This window comes from Mesoplodon bidens (assembly GCF_964165515.1).
Source record: "Mesoplodon bidens genome assembly, contig: HAP1_SCAFFOLD_158, whole genome shotgun sequence".
Taxonomy (NCBI): Eukaryota; Metazoa; Chordata; class Mammalia; order Artiodactyla; family Ziphiidae; genus Mesoplodon; species Mesoplodon bidens.
In genome coordinates, this window is record NW_027671699.1 from 815790 (window position 1) to 836788 (window position 20999).

Genomic DNA, 20999 nt, shown 5'->3' on the forward strand with positions numbered 1-20999 from the left:
TATCCCCATGTCCCCTCCCTCTTGCGTCTCCCTTCCACACCCCCATCCCACCCATCTAGGTGGTCACAGAGCACCAAGCGGATCTCCCTGTGCTCTGTGGCTTCTTCCCACTAGCTATTTTACATGTGGTAGTCCATGCCACTCTCTCACTTCGTCCCAGCTTACCCTTCCCTCTCCCCGTGTCCTCACGTCCATTCTCTATGTCTGCATCTTTATTCCTGTCCTGCCCCTAGGTTCTTCAGAACCTTTTTTTTTTAGATTCCATATGTAAGTGTTAGCGTACAGTATTTGTTTTTCTCTTTCTGACTTACTTCACTCTGTACCACAGACTCTAGGTCCACCTACCTCACTACAAATAACTCGATTTCGTTTCTTTTTTATGGCTGAGTAATATTCCATTGTATGTATAGCCACATCTTTATCTGTTCATCTGTCGATGGACACTTGGGTTGCTTCCATGTCCTGGCTCTTGTAAATAAAGCTGCAGTGAACATTGTGGTACATGACTGTTTTTGGATTATGGTTTTCTCAGGGTATATGCCCAGGAGTGGAATTTCTGGGTCGTATGGTAGTTCTATTTTTAGTTTCTTAAGGAACCTCCATACTGCTCTCCATAGTGGCTGTATCAATTTACATTCCTACCAATAGTGCAAGAGGGCTCCCTTTTCTCCACACCGTCGCCAGCATTTGTTGTTTGTAGATTTTTTGATGATGGCCATTCTGACTGGTGTGAGGTGACACCTCATTGTAGTTTTGATTTGCACTGCTCTAATGATTAGTGGTGTTGAGCATCCTTTCATGTGTTTGTTGGCAAACTGTATATCTTCTTTGGAGAAATGTCTGTTTAGGGCTTCTGCCCATTTTTGGATGGGGTTGTTTATTTTTTTGATATTGAGCTGCATGAGCTGCTTGTAAATTTTGGAGATTAATCATTTGTCTGTTGCTTCATTTGCAAATATTTTCTCCCATTCTGAGGGTTGTCTTTTCATCTTGTTTATATTCTCCATTGCTGTGCAAAAGCTTTGAAGTTTCATTAGGTCCCATTTGTTTGTTTTTATTTCCATGTCTCTAGGCGGTGGGTCAAAAAGGGTCTTTTATGTCATAGAGTGTTCTGCCTATGTTGTGGCAGGCGGATTCTTTACCACTTCACCACCAGGGAAGTCCCCTCTTTAAGAAACATTCCATAATTGTCTTCACCTAACTAATGACTTTCTTCCTTATTTGAGAGCTTCCTAGACATAAGACAGCTTCAGTAGAGGATAAAAAAGTATATGAGCAGTTCTACACGAACGACTATGATAAAAAAAAAGTAGACTCTAAGAGCCCTGAGGGAAATAAAGCAGAAAGTTCTAAGGCTGACAGTAATTGGGTGAGTTAGAGCACTTGCCTCCTAAGAATACTGCGGAAGATGACAGGTGGTGCTAACAGTGAAGCCATTCTGGTTCTCACTTGGAAAAAGCCAGCTATCTGTTTTTTTCTGTAGGTGGTGTATCTTTATGTGAGTGTCAAAAATAAATCTGGAAAGAAAGAATAGAGTAAGATCTTACAGATGCTTGACTGAGGGCTTCTAATTTCCTTAGAAGACATTAAGGAGCAAGTGAAGGTCTTTGAGCAGGGCAGTGTTTTGCCCCTGCATGTAGAGAAGAGGGGAAGGACCGGGCATAAGAGTGTGTGAGTAATGGGAATTCCTGCCAGTTGGATGGAATGGAGATAACAACAAAGCCATGTTGAGAATGGATGGATAAAGAGTATGTATCTCTGCTTATCCAGTGGATGAGGGGTTCAGTCCTTTATTCCAACCGAATGACACACACAATTCAGGATTTCTCATATCATGGACTTTGTTTAGATCTGAAAATACCAAGTTTTTCTTTCTCTCCCTTTTTTTTTCTACTTTACCTCTGTTATTTATTGAAGGATGGGAGTATAAAGGTCTGGAAGAAGCAGAGGAGGAACGATTCTTTCAGGTTGGCAAATAGGGTGAGAAAGTTGAGTTTATCTGGACTATCTCAGTTTGTTCCACACTACAAGATTTCTTAACAGAGGTGTATTGCTTTAAAAAAAAATGCAGACATTATTTAAAAGTTTGCCAGGTTTCTAAAACCTGTAGTTGACAACACTTTACTTTAAATTACTTCCTGCTTTGCTTTCAGTTTTGTTGCTACCCAGGTAAAGAATGCTTAATTCTCAATATATTTTAGTCCCTTTCTCTAATTGTGTTGTAATTTGGCAAATTACTCCATTGTGTTTCAGATGATAGTGTGGATCCTTTCTGGCCAGCGTTACACTGTTTCATGGTGATTCTGGATCGTCTTGGATCTAAGGTCTGGGGTCAACTGATTGATCCTATTGAGGCATTTCAATCCATTATCAACAATGTGAGCTACAGGAAAGAGATCCAGAACATACGGAACAGCTCTGTGAGGTTCGTTCAGTTCCTGTGTCAGGATTTCCGACAGTCTGTATGAGGAAGTCTACTATAATTGACTTTAACAGTAGGATTTTTCTCTTCTTTTTACCCTTCATTTCAGTAATTTCTATTTGTTCTTAATATTTAAGGACCAAGTCAGAACCGGAGTCATATTTAGATGATATGGTGACTTGCAGCCAGATGGTATACAATTATAACCCTGAAAAGACCAAAAAGGTATAAAACATTTTGAGAATTCAGATGATATTGTATTGCCTTTATATTGTATAGTCAGTGTTTTACGTGGTTAGTTGCATTGCTGATTTTATGATATGTAGCTATTCTGAATCAACTGTTGCATAAAACAGTTTCTGATTGAACAGTAGCTCATGAGGAAAAATGGTCTGTAATGAGAGCATGCACAGTTTGAGAGATTAATTTTTAAGTACATTTTGGAAGGGTAGAACATTTATGGCATGAGGGAGATAAATCACATGACTAGAAATCAAAACCAACTGAAGGAAAGAGGTCCAGAGTACATGGAGGTTTTGTAAATTTAACCTTTTCATGAAAGCTTCACCTCAAAATTGGACTGTTTTCAATTTCTTGGGGGTCCATATATGTACATCAACACAAGGAAAGTTGAGCAGTGTATTTTCTTGTTGGCAACTTTTGTGTTAAACCTGTCATGAATGGTGCTTGTTTATCTGAATGTCAGTATCTCTTTCATGTTAGGATTCAGGGTGGAGATCAGCCATTTGCCCAGATTATTGTCCTAACATGTATGAAGAAATGGAAACATTAGCTAATGTGCTTCAGTCAGATATCGGTCAAGACATGCGTGTTCATAACAGCACGTTTCTGTGGTTCATCCCCTTTGTGCAGTCCCTCATGGATCTTAAGGATCTGGGTGTGGCCTATATAGTGGAGGTTATTCATCATCTGCATTCTGAAGTCAAAGACGTCCTCAACCAGACGGACGCCGTGTGTGACACAGTCACTGAGTTTTTCCTTCTGATTTTGGTGTCAGTGATTGAAGTGCATAGAAATAAAAAGTGTTTGCATTTGCTGTGGGTTAGTTCCCAGCAGTGGGTGGAAGCCATCGTAAAATGTGCCAAGCTTCCCACCACCGCGTTTGCTCGGAGTTCTGAGAAGTCATCTGGAAACTGCTCCAAAGGCACAACAATGATATCTCTGTCACTGCATTCAGTGCCATCTAACTCTGTACAACTTGCTTGTGTGCAGCTGATCAGAAGTCTCCTTAAAGAAGGCTATCAGCTTGGGCAGCAGACTCTTTGTAAGCGATTCTGGGATAAGCTCAACTTATACCTACGAGGAAATATATCTTTAGGTTGGCAGTTGACTAGTCAGGAAACCCATGAGTTACAAACTTGTTTAAAGCAAAGTATTAGAAACATAAAATTCAAAGTGCCTCAGTGTAGCACTTCTGTGGATCTGACTCCTCCATGTAAAACACCTCCTGCATCTTACAATAAAGAAGAAAGTGAACAAACAGGGAAGAAGTCTAAAAAACAAAGGCACTGTCTGGAAAACTCCAGCCCAACATTCTCTAAAGAACCGATGAAAGCTGATGCATGTCAAGTGAAAGAGAGTATTTTCAGCAAGGCACATAATGCCATAGAAGAGGATAATGAGCAAACTTATCTAAAAGATTTGAAACTCAAAGACCATCTCTCAGCTGAGTTGTGCTTGAAGCCGAGTAGTAAAAGGCTTGTGAATGAAAGAGCTCGAGGCCAAGTTAAAATAAGTACAGGGAAGCATAAGTCTGTAAAAGAGAATTCCTCATATACCCCACAGAATTGTACTTCAAGAAATGGTCCAGAAAAGGTATTTGACAGAGGAATAATCACATCAACAGGTTTGTTGACTGATTCTAGCAATGACTCTCTGGAAAAAGTGTCCACATCAGATGAGGATTTCTCTTTAAAGGATGATGCTCTTGGCAAAACCTCAAAAGCAAACACTAAGGCACATAAAGATGAAATCTGTGCTAAGTTATTGCATGTAATGAAAAAGCAAGACAGGAAAAGTACCACTTTAGAGGAAAACCTGACTGTATCTAGCATTGAAAGTTTCTGTTCACAGAAAGATACAGGAGCTCAGAAAGGAGATGGCTTCATACACAATCTCTCTTTAGGCCCTAGTGGTGTTCTGGATGATAAAAATGGACAACAAAAACCTGAAAACAGTTTACTGCTGAAAAAGAAACAAGTACAGGAAGAAGAGTTGGGCATTTTCTCCACCCCTGATATCAGTTGTCAAATACTAGAATGTCATGTTGGTAATAAAGATTTGGTCTCATTCACAGAAATGACCGATATTTTTGTGGAGAAAACACCTCCCTTTAAAGATCCTGTGACTGGACTTGAATCAAGAGATACGGGAATTAGCAAGAGTACTGTTGAGTTTTCTTCTGATTTAAGAGAACAGGTCCTTAGCATCAGTCCTAAGTCTGACCCTTTAACAGATTCTCAGATAGACAGAGACCTCCACATATTATCTTTAATAGCTCAAGCCAGTGTTATTAAGTTCCCATCAGGTTCAACCCAAAGAAGTTTATCCCAGCTACAAAGAAAAGTTAAAGATGATAGAAGATGTTTGACAGCCAACCAAAATAGTGTCAGGGAAACCTGCTCTGGACACGTCATTATTATTTCAGAATCTGATGAAGATGATGATGATGATGAAAGAATTGTGGGTTTTAAGAAACACATTAAACAGGGTAAGACATGCATTGAGAAAGGATGTCCAGAGCATCATACTTCAATAGCTAACACAAATGTGGAACAGAATGTAATAAAGGAAGAAAATACAAGGTCCCTTTTGCGGTTTGAGGAATCGGATTCTCATTTTTTTGAGTTTGAAAGTCCATGTGAAGTGTTTTCAGTTCGGCAAGATCAGAGACCAGACAACAAGAATTCAGTTCAAGAGAATGAAGAGAATTCGTGCTTGACTCATGTAGGGGATATCACAGATGATTGGGGTTATGGTCCAGCTTATGTACCTGAAGAGGTCATTAAAAAAGCAGCAGAGGCAGCTTTGAAGGAGGGAGAACCTGAATGCAACAGTGACATAGAGGAGGATAATATATTTTTAACACAATGTGATCCAGAAGATATGGATTTATGTTCACAAATGGAGAAAGAGAATGATGAACTCATTGAAGTAGTTCATGGAAGAGATACAGTCCAGGTAGAAGAAGATTCTGTGAGTCGGCCTCAGTTGGAATCTTGGAGTAGCACAAAATGTAAATACAAAGATTGTGTGGAAACACTGGAAAACCAGGGTGAATACTGTTCCAAACACTCTGAAGCTAAAGCAGCAGATGAAGATACATTTCGTAGACCTGGCTTGCCTCTCTCTTCATCTAAACCTTCGAGACCTCCCACTGCTAAGATATTTACCTCCAGTAGTACTTCACGAATTGCTGGTCTTTACAAGTCTTTGGTAAATACGTCAGCGCTCTTACCAACTCTGCAAAATAAGTCAAGTGGGGTACAATCTGCTTTGAAAGTACCACAGCCAGTCTCTGTGGTGTCTCAGAAGCCAGTGGCTGAAATGAAGGGTTTGTGCAACGTTCTCCAGTGTCATACTCCAAATAATTCCAACAGGCAAGGCTACAAAGTTCCATTTTGTGAAAACAGATCTTTTTCACCTTCCTCTCCGGTAAACATTTTCTTGTCAGCACAGTCCATCTCTGACACCTTCGTTAAAGAGGTCTTAAAATGGAAATACGCAATGTTTGTGGACTTTGATCAGTGCGGACCCCCTTCAACTCTTTGTCAGTCCATCACAAGACCTGTGCCTGTGAGATTTCAAGATGGTAGAGAATATTTTAATGTGTTTTTCCCTTTGATGATCCTGAATACTTTTGAAACTGTAAGTATATGTTCTAATCGTATACCTTCAGACTTTGAAATTACGTTTCTTTACCATGCTGAGTACGGCTAAAATAACTGATCGCATTTTGATTTAGATGTAGCTTGTAGATTTCATGTTGAACAGACATTGTGCCCCACACTGTTCTAGATGCCGGTGATACAGAGGAAACCCTTAAACTCTGCCCTTCTGGAGCTTACAGACACAATTCAGAGTGCTAGTTTACCAAGTCCAGAGGTGGCACAGGAGGAGGAAACGTTTTTCGGTGTAAAATAAGGGAAGACTTCTCAGAGGACATAGTCTCTCATCTGCGTTTATTTTTTTGAAAAGTAGTGTAAACCTTTACTGAAGTTTTCTTGAGGAGGTAGCAAAGGGCAAGTTACACTGGTCAGCACAAAGCAGTAAATCCCAAATTTCTCATCTGTCTTCCCAACTTCTTAGGCGTCATAGCAGCCTTTAGCTGCCCCCCTACCCCAACACATCCCATTCTGGTTCTTCTCTCTTTCTTACTGCCTGACTGGGATTGCCAAGAAAAATATAGGATTCCCAGTTAAATTTGAACCTCAGAAAAACAGTAATTCTTTAGTGTAAACATCCACCTGCACTTTGAAGGATGTTTTTGGTGTTCTCACAGCAGGTCGATTTTTCCTTTTTTTCAAATTGGTTAAAAAACAAAAACCCAAAAGGTGAGTGTGCAACAAGACTCTTCAAAACCAAGAGCACTGAGGTAAATACCCACGTATTCAGTCAGCAGATCCTCGGGTGCCTGATACTTGCCCAGTACTATCACAGACCTGGCGGGGGTAAAGTGGTGAACACGACAGACAAGGCCTCTGCCTTCTGGGAATGATCATTTCAGATCGGGACAAAAGGCTCTAGAGTGCTCTAGAATGATCTAGAACAAAAGGGAGCAGGCACTTGAGACTGAAAGGTGAGACGGCCTCTGTGAGCGATGGTATTCACACCGAGACCAGAGTGAGCAGAAGGAGTTGGCCATAGGAAGTATATCGCAGGCAGAGAGACTGCAAAGATCCAGCTTAGAATTGTTAAAGGCAAAGGAGATGTACTGCACAAAGAGGCAAGTTGGTGTCAATTTATGCCCTAAATTTCAGCCATTGTCGTAAGAATTATTTTACTAGTGTTTCAGAACCATTAGAAACAACTAACTGATAAAGGCTCTTCAGTCTCTCTCCTTAAGAACAATGTGAAATAGTATTACAAGAATGATTTTCTTACCTTACAAAATCGTTAGTTCAGTGAACAGTGTATACAGTTAAATAAGCTGGGGAATATACAGAGATTTTCTTCATCTTGGAGCTTACTTTTTTCTTGAACGTTTATCCTTTCCAGAAAACACTAAATTGCTTAGAGGCCATTCATAGCCCTTAAATTTAGGACACATTTGTGATTTTATTTTTCCCTTAGTTCAGAAGTATTTATATGTTTATCTTTAAGATTTCTTCCTTCAGGACATTTCTGTAGCTAGAACTTTTTCAAAGCAGAATGAGCACAAGTTCCGTTTGTATATACACAAAGTTTAAGATAGTCAAATACTTGTGGAAGGCCCATTATTAAAAAAAAAAAATCAGCCACTCTCACCTCCCCAAGTAATTATTTTTGATCCTTGAGGGATCCTTTTGTTATTTACTTCCATATTTCTAAATAACATGCCACTATTTTGACTTGTTAATTTTTCAGTACTAGACATTTTCTGTAATTACCCACTACAGGAAGTACCCTCTCTTCCCAGCCCTGTGTTCACACACACCTCTCCTGTTTTCCCATCCTCACTATGGAGTAGTCTTGTAATTTTTAGGTCAGTATTTGTTATTATTTTGACGATATAAAAGGTGTCCACTGGGCTTCCCTGGTGGCGCAGTGGTTGAGAATCTGCCTGCTAATGCAGGGGTCACAGGTTCGAGCCCTGGTCTGGGAGGATCCCACGTGCCGTGGAGCAGCTATGCCCGTGAGCCACAAGTACTGAGCCTGCGTGTCTGGAGCCTGTGCTCCCCAACTAGAGAGGCTGCGATAGTGAGAGGCCCACGCACTGCGATGAAGAGTAGCCCCCGCTTGCCGCAACTAGAGAAAGCCCTCGCACAGAAACGAAGACCCAACACAGCAAAAATAAATTAATTTAAACAAAAGAGAATAAGGTCTTTGAATTAAAAACAAAAGTGTCCGCGACTAAGTCATGTGGTAGTTGTAACTACTTTTCGTTTCCGACTCTTTGCTTTCTCTGGATTTATTGTTTACTTAATTTTCTATGTACGTATTACTAATTTAGCTTCAGGCTGTCTCTTGGATGTTTAGGCCTCTCAGTATGATCAGGCACATCAGATAGTTGATAAATTTCATCTTCTTGGTTTAGGATGGTTAACCTGAAATGCTCACCATCCTCATCCTAGGGCTTGCATTTCCTTCTTTCCTGTGTTGGATCTTTGTCTCCTGTACCCAGGGTTGTCTGTTTTTGTCACCCTCTCATTTTAGTAAGGCACATCCTTCAAGCTTCCTGAGAAAAGAATGTGTAGGAGATAAATTTTGAAACTTTGCATGTCTTAAAATTTCTTTCTATTTTGCCATCTCTGTCTTTGTTGTTGTCATCGTCATTCTCCTTCCTTGGAGACTTTCTCAGCGTCCAAGTCTATTGAAACAATTTTTGAGCATATTTTTAGTTTCACAGTACTCTTGTCCTCTCATTATTCCTTTTTATAGGATTGTGTGCTTTCTTCATGTGCACAGTATTTTTTACTACCTGAAGTTAATTAATGATAAGTTTAAAGTTTGTTGAAAGTTTTCTTCTCCTTTCATTGTCCCTGTTTTCCCAGTTGCTTTTTTCCTATTCATTTTAGTGTCTACAGACCTTTCATGTTAACTCCTTTCTTCACATGTCTAATGATTTTTGTTGGTTTACTCACATTTAAGAACAGGATACTAACAAGCAGATTGGAGCATTGTTCATAATAGCCAAAAGTTGTAAACAGCCGAGATGTCCATCAGGAGATGAATGGGTAAACAAAACATGGTATATGCCTACAATGGAATATTAGTCTACTATTAAAAGGAATGACCCGTTCTATGTACTTTTACCTGTCCTTTGATGAGCCTGGAAAATATTATGCTAAGTGAAAGAAGCCAGGTACAGAAGGCCACACATTGTGTAATTCCATTTATATGAATTTTCCAGAATAGGCACATCCGTAGAGACAGAAAGTGGATTAGTAGTCGCCAGGGGATGGGTGAGGGAGGGGTGTGGGAATTAGGACTGACTGCTAATAGGTATAAGGCTTGTTTTGGGATGGTGGGAATGTTCTGGAATTAGATAATGGTGATGGTTACACAAAATAGTGAATGTACTAAAAACACACTGTAGTGTGCACACTTTAAAGTGGTGAATTTTATATTGTGAACTATATCTCAACTTTTTAATGCTATAAGAAAAGAGGATGCATTTAAATAATGACAGGTCAAAAGAGATGCTTAGGAAAAGAGATACTTGTACTAAAATGGTCCTTTATTATTTGCACTGTGGAAGTCAAATGTGATCTGAAGGACACCATCACATGGTGAAATCCAAATTAGTTTCATTCTTTATATTAAGATTACATGCTTGGGTATAGTTATAATCTATATTTTGTTACATGTAAGATTTTAAAACAGATTAGAAGCTCTGAGTGAAAGGGATAGGCTTGTTGACCATTTGGCATTTTATTGGGAAGCCTCATCCCCACCCTCATGTCACTGTTTTTAGTCTTTTCTTTTCCCCTCTTAGTGAGGTCAGATTTCCCCAAGAAGAATCTTCAGATCGATTGCCTGGAAAGCATAGGCTTGATGGGGAGCTGACTGTGGGGTGAGGGTGGGGGCAGAGGGAAAGGTCCAGGCATTCAGTATCTAAATATTTGCTTAATTCCCTGTTTAAAAATTATTTTATTTTTAAAATTATTTTATTTATTTTTGGCTGTGTTGGGTCTTCGTTGCTGCACGTGGGCTTTTCCCTAGTTGTGGCGAGGGCTTCAGTAGTTGTGGCTCAAAGACTCCAGAGCGCAGGCTCAGTAGTTGTAGTGCATGGGCTTAGTTGCTCCACGGCACGTGGGATCTTCCCAGACCAGGGATAGAACCCGTGGCCCCTGCATTGGCAGGCAGATGCCTAACCACTGTACCACCAGGGATGCCCCCCCCCACATTTTTTTTTTTTTAAGTACAGTATCCCCTCTCTATCTGCTGCCCCACAGGCAGAGACGGTCACACTTTATAGAAGTGAAACCACTCTAGCTTTTTGCTAGGAACAGGGATGGGCAGTCTCCCTTTAGCCCTCCTCCTCCTAGAGGTGTATGTCAGACACTTCCTTCTTAGAGTTCAGCTTCTTGGACTTGCTGAGTTAGTTAACCATTCATCCATCTGCTTACCAGCTTCCCAGATTTTGATACTCTTGCCTCGTCTTCTGTTCTCTTCATCCTAATGAATTAATCCTGTTGTGAAAAATCCCTTGGGTGTTTTAGTGGGGTTTCAGGGGAATGAAAGGAAATGCCTGTGTTCAATCTGTCATCTTTACCGTGAAGTTTTATCTTGTTCTTTTTTTCTTATTTTTGCAATCTTGTTCTTTTTCTTTAACCATGTAGTGAAACAGCATTGTTTTAGCATTTGTAGTTTATATAGGCCAACATTTATTAATGGTATTATTAATATACCTTGATTCCTTTTTTTTTTCCCACTGTAACGTGTGGCTTGTGGGATCTTAGTTGCCTGACCAGGGATTGAACCTGGGCCCTCAGCAGTGAAAGCACTAACAACTGAACTGCCAGAGAATTCTCAGATACCTTGATTACTTTTAATGTTTATTCTTTCTTATAAGCCAGAGACTGTGGCATCAACCACAGTCTTGGGCCAAGGCTTCTTATCCTCATTTGGATGTAATTTGACTTCGTAATATTGTTTGTTAATGGAATGCTGAAGTGTGTTTAGAGTCCTTTGACAGAAATGTGGTTGGTATCCTATTTAGGACATGAAACGCAGTGTTTGGTTATCCAGTTCTTATGTCTTATTGCAGGTGGAATGCAATGACATTGCGTAGAATTATCCCTTGCCCCAAAGGGCAAACGAGCAAATTCAACTTTTAGAAATATGAGTCTCTTGAATAAAAAAAAAATCCCACAGGACTCAGAGGCAAAAAGTATACAAGTCAATTTTCACAACAAAGTAAAGGAGCTGTTACAGTGGAGGATTCCTGGACTGAATGTCAATATTATGACATAGTATGAGTCTGTTTCGTGTTTGGTAATTGCAATCATTGTTGCTTTTGTTGTGGTCATCCATTTGCAATGCTTGGTGTCAGTTTATTTATCTCTTGTAAAAATAAAATACAGTGTGTGGGGGGAAAAAAAGAAATATGAGTCTTTTGTGTACTGATGTGACTGATAGAGGATATATTAGTTTTTAATCCTTAGGTTTAACACACAAAAATATTAGATAAATGTGCACTATTTTGACAGGGACCAATTTTTTTGGTCAGTTTTGGCAAATACTCTATTTTCTTAAAGTTTTGGTTTGCTGGCTCTGTCTGCAGTCCCCTTCGGTTACCTGTGTGTGCATGCACGTGTATGCAGAGTGTAATTGGCAGCTGCTTTTTAGGTTGTGTAGACAAGGAGCAGGCAGAAAGGGGGCCCTTCTGGAGTACCAGCTGTGATTCTTAGTGCCCACACCCCTTATAGGGAGAGTGCACCATTTTTAGCTAATTTCCTGTTATAATTTGTTCTGTGAAGGAAACAAAACAGGTTGATATGATGAGCGACATTGGGAGGCTGCTTTTGAGATCGGGCTGAGAGCCAGGAGAGGAGGGTTTTGTGCAGAGGAGGGGGGAGGGTCAAGACTATAATGCTTTGAAGTAGGCCTAACTGAGCATGTGTGAGCAAAGAGATTAGGCTGATGTGACTGGAGTGAGGTAACTTAGAGGTAAAGGGAAATGAAGTAAGATTGCAGAAATCAGTCAAGAGCTGGATGGTATACAACCCTGTAAGTGCAGGTTGGGGTTTCATTCTCAGTACAGTGAGAAGATGTTGGAGGATTTTTAGTTGGTTGGTGTTTAGGCTGGGGGAGTAGCAATATGTAATAGTTTACTTTTTTGTTTTAAAGAAAACATTCTTAGTTGCTCATTAGAGAATAACTGTAGAAAGGTAAGCATAGATGCAGTAGACCTGTCGGGGGCTATTATAATAGCCCAGGAGAAAGATGATGGTAGCTTGATCTAGGTGGTAGCTATGGAAATAAAGAGAAGTGAATTCATTGGGCGTAAATTTTGGAGATAGTACTCAGTACTTATCTTTTTTAAATATATATAGAAATTTATGTGATTCATTTTTGGCTGGGTTGGGTCTTGGTTGATGCACACAGGCTTTCTCTAGTTGCAGCGAGCTAGAGGAACTCTGCATAGCATCCCCCATTATCAACATCCCCTACCAATGTAGTACATTTGTACAACTGATGAACCTACATTGACACGTCATTACCACCCAGAGTCCATAGTTTTCATTAGGGTTCACTCTTGATTTGTATATTCTAAGGGTTTGGACAAACGTATAATGACATGTAGCAGTCCTCTAATATCAGAGTACTTTCACTGCCCTAAAAATCCTCTCTGCTCTGCCTGTTCACCCCTCCACAGTCTCAACCCTGGCAATCACTCATCCTTTTACTGTCTCCATAGTTTGCTTTCTCCAGCATGTCAAATAGTTGGAATCACACAGTATGTAGCCTTTCCAGATTGGCTTCTTTCACTTAGTAATGTGCATTTCAGGTCCTTCTGTGTCTTTTCATGGCTTCATAGCTCATTTCTTTTTAGCACTAAATAATATTCCATTGTCTGGTTGTACCATAGTTGGTTTATCCGTTCACCCACTGAAGGGCATCTTGGTTGCTTCCAAGTTTAGGCAGTTATGAATAAAGCTGCTATAAATATCCATGTGCAGGTTTTTAACATAAATGTAAGTTTTCAGTTCATTTGGATAAATAGTGAGGGCACTATTGCTGGATCCTACAGTAAGAATATGTTTAGTTTCATAGGAAACCACCGAACAGTCTTCCAAACTGGTGGTACCATCTTGGGAATTTCCTGGTGGTACAGTGGTTAGGACTCTGCACTTCCACTTGCAGGGGGCACAGGTTTGATCCCCGGTCAGGGAACTAAATCCCACAAGCCACGTGGCTCAGCAAAAAAAAGAAAAAATAAAAAAAGGTGATGGTGCCATTTTACATTCCCACGAGCAATAAATGAGAGTTCCTACTGTTCCACATCCCCGTCAGCATTTGGTCCTGTCAGTGCTCCAGATTTTGGCCATTCTAATACGTGTGTAATAGTATCTTGTTGTTTTAATTTGCATTCCTTTGATGACATAAGATATGGAGCATTTTTTCATATACTAATTTACGGTCTGTATATCTACTTTGGTGAGGTGTCTGTCCAGGCCTTTTGCACATCTTTTTCATCAGGTTGTCTGTTTTCTTACTGTTGAGTTATTTTTTTCTTTTTTAAATAAATTTAGTTTATTTATTTTTGGCTGCATTGGGTCTTCATTGCTGTGCACAGGCTTCCTCTAGTTGCAGCGAGCAGGGGCTACTCTTTGCAGTGTGTGGGCTTCTCATTGCAGTGGCTTCTCTTGTTATGGAGCACGGGCTCTAGGCATGTGGGCTTCAGTGGTTGTGGCATGCGGGCTCAGTAGTTGTGGCTCACGGGCTTAGTTGCTCCGTGGCATGTGAGATCTTCCTGGACCAGGGATCGAACCTGTGTCCCCTGTGTTGGCAGGCAGATTCTTAACCACTGTGCCACCAGAGAAGCCCTTCTCCTTCACTATTAAAGGATAATTTTTCAGCATTCCGAATTCTAGATTGGTAGGATTTTTTCTTTCAACAGTCTAAATATTTCACTACTCTCTCCTTGCTTGCATGGTTTCTGAGGAGAAGTTAGATGTAATTCTTATCCTTCCTCCTCTATAGATAAGGTGTTTTTTCCCACAGGCTTCTTTCATGAATTATTTTTCCTTTATCTTTGATATTTCATATTCCTGAAGGTTGAATATGATATGCCTAGGTGTAGTTTCTGGCATTTATTCTGCTTGGTCTTGGAGCTTCCTGGATCTGTGGTTTGGTGTCTGATGTTAATTTTGGAAAACTCTTGAGTCATTATACCTCAAATACTGCTGCTTTTTCGCTCTCTCTTCTTCTCGTATCTCCATTATGTGTATGCTGCATCTTTTGTCATTATCTCACAGTCTTGGATATTCTGGGGTGTGGTTTTTTTTACCCATTTTTTTCTCCTTGCTTTTCAGCTTTGGTAGCTTCTATTGCTGTAGCCTCAAGCTCAGAGATTGTTTCCTCAGCAATGTCCAGTGTACTAATGAGGCCATCAGAGGCATCCTTCATTTCTGTTACAGTGTTTTTGATCTCTGGCATTACCTTTTGATTCTTTCTACTTTCCATCTCATTCATTACATTACCCATCTATTATTTCATGGCCTCCTTTTTTCATTAAACTCTTAGTATATTAACTATAGTATAAAAAAAATCCTGGTCTGATAATTCCAGTATTCCTGCCATATCTGACAGGTTTTAGTGCTTCTTTATTCTGTGCAAACTGTGCTTTTTGCCTTTGAGTATGCCTTGTAATTTTTTTGTTGCAAGGCAGACGTAATCTACTAAGTAAAAGGAACAGCAGTAAATAGGCCTTTAGTGATATAGAAATGAGGTATGGGGGAAGGAAGACCATTCCATAGTCCTATGATAAGGTGTCACTCTTTTAGTGAGCCTTTGCCTCTGGACTAAGAACTTTACACCACATGCTTCTTAGTTTCCCCCCACCTCCTTGGGTGAGACAGGATGGTTAGAATGGGCTGGAGCTGGTTTTCTTCCCTCAAGTAGTTTAAGCTCTGATAAAATCCCAGCAACTTTGACTCCGGAAAAATAGCATCTCATAGATCAGGCCTTGTTAAGAAGGTCAAGAATGCTCTGGTGTATTACACAATGGTTCCTTTACCCCAGTCCCCACCAACCCCCCACCCCCGCTGGAAGCACACAGGGAATTTTCTCCAGTGTTCACTGTGAGGGCCTGTTCGAGCTCCTAGAGGTAAGACTCACCAAAGTGTGGAGTCCCTTTTATGACTGGGTCCCCCTAGAGTTTTTAAGAGAGGTCATGCTGAGCCTCCAACAGTTTGTCGCATCCAGTTCAGGATTTCCTCCTGGCATGGAGGTTTCTACTTCAGAGTTTTCTGCGCTGGCAAGTTGTGATTGTCTGTATCCACCTTTTTGTCTCTTTTTACTTGTTAGGATGGAGTGGCGACTTCTAAGTTCCTTACATGCCAAGCTGGAAACCAGAAGTCCCAAATTAATTTTTAATGTTTGTGTCACACAGGAGTTCTAGGTTCTGGATTTTATGGTTGCTTACTTTGGAAAATTTTGCCGTTTAACATTGGCTTTTCAGATGTTTTTGCTTTCTTAAGTTGCTTTTTTTGCTTTGCGTAGGTGGCACAGGAATGGAACAGCTCTCCAAACAAAGAGAAATTCCATCAGTTGCATTTACGAAAATTTCCTGCTGATTATAAAAAATACTGGGAGTTTGTGGGTAAGTTCTTTTTTATGTAACTTGGGCTCTATCATATAATAATTGGAGATTGCTATTTGAGGGAACATAATAATTGCTTGAATTTTCTGGGATATAGGTTTCCTGAGGTGAATTTGTAAGCTCTTACAAAGAGTATGTTTAAAGTCTTTACTTAATGAGGATAATTACTGGGACAGTTATAAAATTCATGGTTTTAACCATTGTGCTAGCAGAATACCACAGGCCAAAGTGTCCCTAGATGCTGGGCAAGGGAGAGAGAAGGTGAGTGAGGGAGTTTGATTGGCGGGGGCGGAGGGGGTGTTGACATGATCGTGCGTACAGATTCTGAGTAAATCTCTCTGCCGTCTCTGCTCTCACTTCATGAGTTGTCTGGAGCATGTGTCACAGTTATGTCTTAGTTATAAATAAACCAAGCATTTAGAACCCTTTAAAATAAAAAGTATAAATTCTCCGTCTGTCTCCTTCCCCCTTGCAGTCCATCCCACTCCATAGATTCACTTAAGAAAAAAAGCGTGTACATATATTTGGGGGGGAAGGTATTATATGTTCACTGTAGATTATTCAGATAATATTAGCCAATAGTAAAATAAACATCACTCACAGTTCCCATCATTCAGAGATCATCTTATGAACATAGTATTGTATATCTTACTGCTAGACTTCCTATTCATCTGAGTGAAGGGTGGGTGGGTAGGGTTATTTTACCTAAGTGACTTTTTTCATGTATTTATTCAGCAAATATTTACTGACTTTATACTACCTGATAGTGTATGATTCTAGATGCTAGGTATGTAGCTGTGATGAAAACATAAAATTCCACCTTCGTGAAGCTTACATTTGTCTTATTTTCATTTAGTCTATTATAAATGTCTTTTCAGAGATAAATAATAATAGCATGTTCAGTGTTTGTAGTTATTCCATTGTAAGTGTATTCCATAGTTCTCTTTAACCAGTAATTTCTAGTTAGACATGTACATTACTTATGATTTTTTACTGTTACACTGAATAAATCCCTTTGCTAGATCAAACAGTGTGTGCATTTTAAGACTTTCGGTTCATATTGCCTCTGTCTACCAAAAAGAATACCATTTTCACTTCTGACATAAGAATGTAAGAATGTATCTCTTCTCATTTGCTAGTTTAAACTTATCCCCCAGTTTTATATGGAACATGTATCTCATTTGAAGTTGTAGTTTTTGTCCTCAAATATTTATTGGTCTTTTATATTCTTGGGGGGGGCGGATAATTGTCTGTTCATGCCTTTTGTCCTTTTTTTTTCTCTTAGGGAGGTTATTTTCTTACTTGTATGCATTGTTAATTTTTTTCAATTTCATTATTTGCTGTTCAGTTTCACATGCAGTTTTTGAGGCAGACAATTTTTATCTTCACATGTTCAAAAATACCGTATTTATTTCTTTACTGTTCAGTTGGTTTTAGAAATCAGATAAATACTTCCATATTTTCTTGTAGTAGTTTTATATTTCTTTCTAATATTTAAATCACTGATTTATCATCCATTTATCTTGATGGTATGATAGAATCACATAGCATTTACTCTTGTGTCTGACTTCTTTCACGTAACATGTCTTCGTAATTCATCAATTTTGTGTGCATCTTTGGTATTTTTTTCATTGCTGTGGTGGTATTTCAATATGTGACTGTGTCACAATTTTACTGTTGATGGACATTTTTGTTATTATTATTTTAAAGAAGTTTTTTTTGTCAGTGCCATGCAGCTTGTGGGATCTTAGTTCCCCGACCAGGGATTGAACCCGGGCCACAGCAGTGAAAGCGCCGAGTCCTAACCACTGGATCGCCAGAGAACTCCCGTTAATGGACATTTTTTCAGCAGTTTAGGCCTGTGTGTCAGGGCTCTCCAAGTCCATGCCCAAGTTCAGTGATTCGCTAGGAGGACTCACAAGAATTATATTCCTGCTCATGGCTGTGACTTACTATGGCAAAAGGATACAAAGCAAAATCAGCAAAGGGAAAAAGGAAACCAGGAGCAAGTTTCCAAGAGTCATTTCCCAGCGAAGTCACACAGGACACACTTAATTTTCCCAGTAGTGGGCTGCGACAACCCATGTGACACATTATCTACCAGGGAAGCTTAGAGACCCAGTGCCTAAAACACCCTCTGCCTAGCCCACATTCATGACTTTCACAAGTAAAGTGGGTGTTTGACATAAGCTGTAGAGAAAAAATTTGGCAAACAGGTAAGGTACAGTGAGCCATTGTCATCAGCAAATGATGAGAGCTGTCTGGAAAACCAAGTTCCCAGATTCCAAGGGGGCCAACCTTGTAAGCAGGCCTTTCTAATGATAGCAGCCTCAGGCCTTCTTCTACACACAGCATTTTATGAATAATGCTATTATGGTCATTCATGTGTCTCTTCGTGTTATGCGAGGGCATTTTTGTGGAGTCTGTCTCCTGAAGTGGGTCTCAGAGTCTCAGGGTATTATGCATGAGCTTAACATGAGTAGATAATGCCAAGCTAGTCGTGCAGAATGACACACCCCACCAGCGTATGGAAGTCACGTTGCTCCATGTCTCTGCCAACACATTTGTGTTGATTGTGCTGTTCATTTTAGCCATTGTAGTGTGTGTGTATTGATGGCCATTTGTGGTTTTATTTTGTAATATCCTGGCTATCAGTGAGATTGAGCACCTTCTCATATATTTAGTAGATGCTCAAGTAACCTCTCTAGGGAAGCACCTATTAAAGACTCTTGTTCATTTTCTGTTAGTTGTCTTTTCCTTACTGATTTGTAGCAAGTTCTTTATGCAATCTGGATATAAACCATCCTCCCACTTTGGCTTGCATTATGTCTCTCTTAGTGATGTCTTTAAAATTCTTATTTTATTCTTGTTTAGACTTTATTTTTTAACATAACAAATGCATCTGTGTATTTTTTATGGTTAATGGTCTGTGCCAAAGGTTTAAGAAACCTTTCCCTGCTGCAGGTCATAAATATATTATCTTAACATCTAGAACAGGTGTCAGCAAACCACAGCTTGCAGATCTACCCTGTATCCTGTTTTTATACTGCCCAAGAGTAAGGTTCTTACATTTTTTTAAGCTTTTGAAGAAAAGATGATGATGAATATGCAACAGACACCATGTGTAGCCTGCAAAGAAAAATCTGGCTCTTTACAGAAAGTTTGCCAATCCCTTTTCTAGAGGCTTCGCTGTTTTGCCGACCTGGAATGGATTTTGTACACGAGTAAGATGTAGGGGCCATGTTTCATTTTTTTTTCCCTAATGGAGATGTAATTACCCCAGTAGTGTTTATTGAAAAGATTATCCTTTCTCCATGGTCTGCAGTGTCATATTTGTTACAAATCTAATGTCCATTTAATGCACTCGCCTTTTTCTGGACTCCTTTCTTCTTTGTTGGATCATTTGCCTACCTTTCTGCCCATATCACATTGCTTAATTTTACTTAATTAAGCTTTATTATAAACATTAATGAGCAAGTCTGCTTACCTTGTTTGGCCTTAAGAGTACGTTGGCTATTCTTGTCCCTTTGCATTACCATGTAAGTTTTAGAGAAAAAAAAGATGTGGACATTTGTTAAGAATTGACATCTTTCTAATACTGATTTGAATACGATACATACTGTCAGTTATTTAGGTTTACTTTCAGTAATGTTTTACAGTTTTCTAGGGAGAGGTTTTGCAGATCATCATTGGTTAGATTTTTTTTCTTTTGGTGTCATAATTATTTAAGTGACTATCTCTAATAGAGATGGACCTAAAAATTCATAGTATTTTTGCTGATAATTCATTATTTTGTTGCTAAAGTATGAACCATGATTTCTTAATATTAGATAGCTAGACAGTGTTCAAGTTTTCCGTTTCCTCATAAAGAACAATTTATTTCAGCCTGCTTGAATTAAGATCCAAGTTAGGTCCACTCACTGACATTGTTAATATGTCTTCTTCAATTACAATTGTCTCATGGATCCCTCCCGCTTTGTAATTTATTTTTTGAAGAAATTGTGTTGTTGACCCTGTAGAATTACAGGGTCTGTGTCTGTGTCTTGCTGATAGCATCCCCCTGGTGGTGTTTAGTATGTTTTTCAGTCCTTTGTACTTTTTGTAAATTGATAGTTGGATCTAGAGGCTTGATCAGTTTCATTGGACCTAATATTTTTGGCAAAACTAGTTCATAGCTGAGGTTGGTGTGTTCCTTTATCAGGAGGTGCTTGATCTCTAATTTCTCTTTTTGTAATACTTATAACCGTTGATCCTTAATGCCTAGATTAATTATTTTACTAAAGGATACAAAATGGTGATATTTTTATTTGATCATTTCTTCATTTATTTGCTATTGTAGTTCTGTAAAGAAAAAGTGCTCCATTTTATTTGATTACTCAGTAGTATACTTTATAAAGAAGGGTAGAATAAGTATTGATACTTGACTCCTGACCAGTTTTCAAAATAATGACTTAATTCTCTGCAAGTGCTGGGTTGACCAGTGAACTTTAAAAAAATGTTTTTTCGTTATGAACACATGGCCTTAAATACACTTGTTTCACGTCTTTGTAATTGGTTTCTTCAAGTTGGCTCCTGAGCCCTTTAGACAGGCTAGTCTTTGAGAGCTTTCTTGCTACCTGATGTAGCCGATACCATCTATATGTTTTATCCTGTATGTGAGCTTTCAATTTTCTAACTAGCCGTAGTATCTTTGGGTAGAAAAAGTTATTTCAAGATCAGTATTGGCATGTTATATGCTGTTTACAAGTAATACATGTAAACATAAGGATACAGAAAGGTTAGAAGAGGAAGATTGGAGAAAGCTACTCATGCAAACCCAACTAAAAGAAACTTGTTTTGCTCTGTTAATACCAGACTAAATAGACTTTACGGCAGAAGAGCATTATTTGAGATTAAAAGCGAGTATTTCACAATGATAGCAAGTTCAGTGAACAGAAGATAGGACCATTTTGAATACCTAATAAAATATATAAAGAAAAAACTGATAGAACTAGAGTGTACTCTTTACATATATGTGAGACCTTTGAACCATTCATTTTTTCTTTTCTTTTAGTTTGGAAATTATACGTCAACTTGTACCTCTTT

At 39.2% G+C, this 20999-nt stretch overlaps 1 pseudogene across 1 annotated transcript in view; it reads left to right on the forward strand.

Moving 5' to 3' along the window:
* LOC308611142 (putative helicase senataxin) overlaps positions 1–20999 on the forward strand; it is a 69742-nt pseudogene that overhangs the window by 17342 nt on the left and 31401 nt on the right. The window contains exons 7-10 of the transcript in view: positions 2254–2425; positions 2560–2647; positions 3146–6310; positions 15815–15914. The product of the transcript in view is annotated as a putative helicase senataxin (transcript). The remainder of the gene's footprint in view (positions 1–2253; positions 2426–2559; positions 2648–3145; positions 6311–15814; positions 15915–20999) is intronic.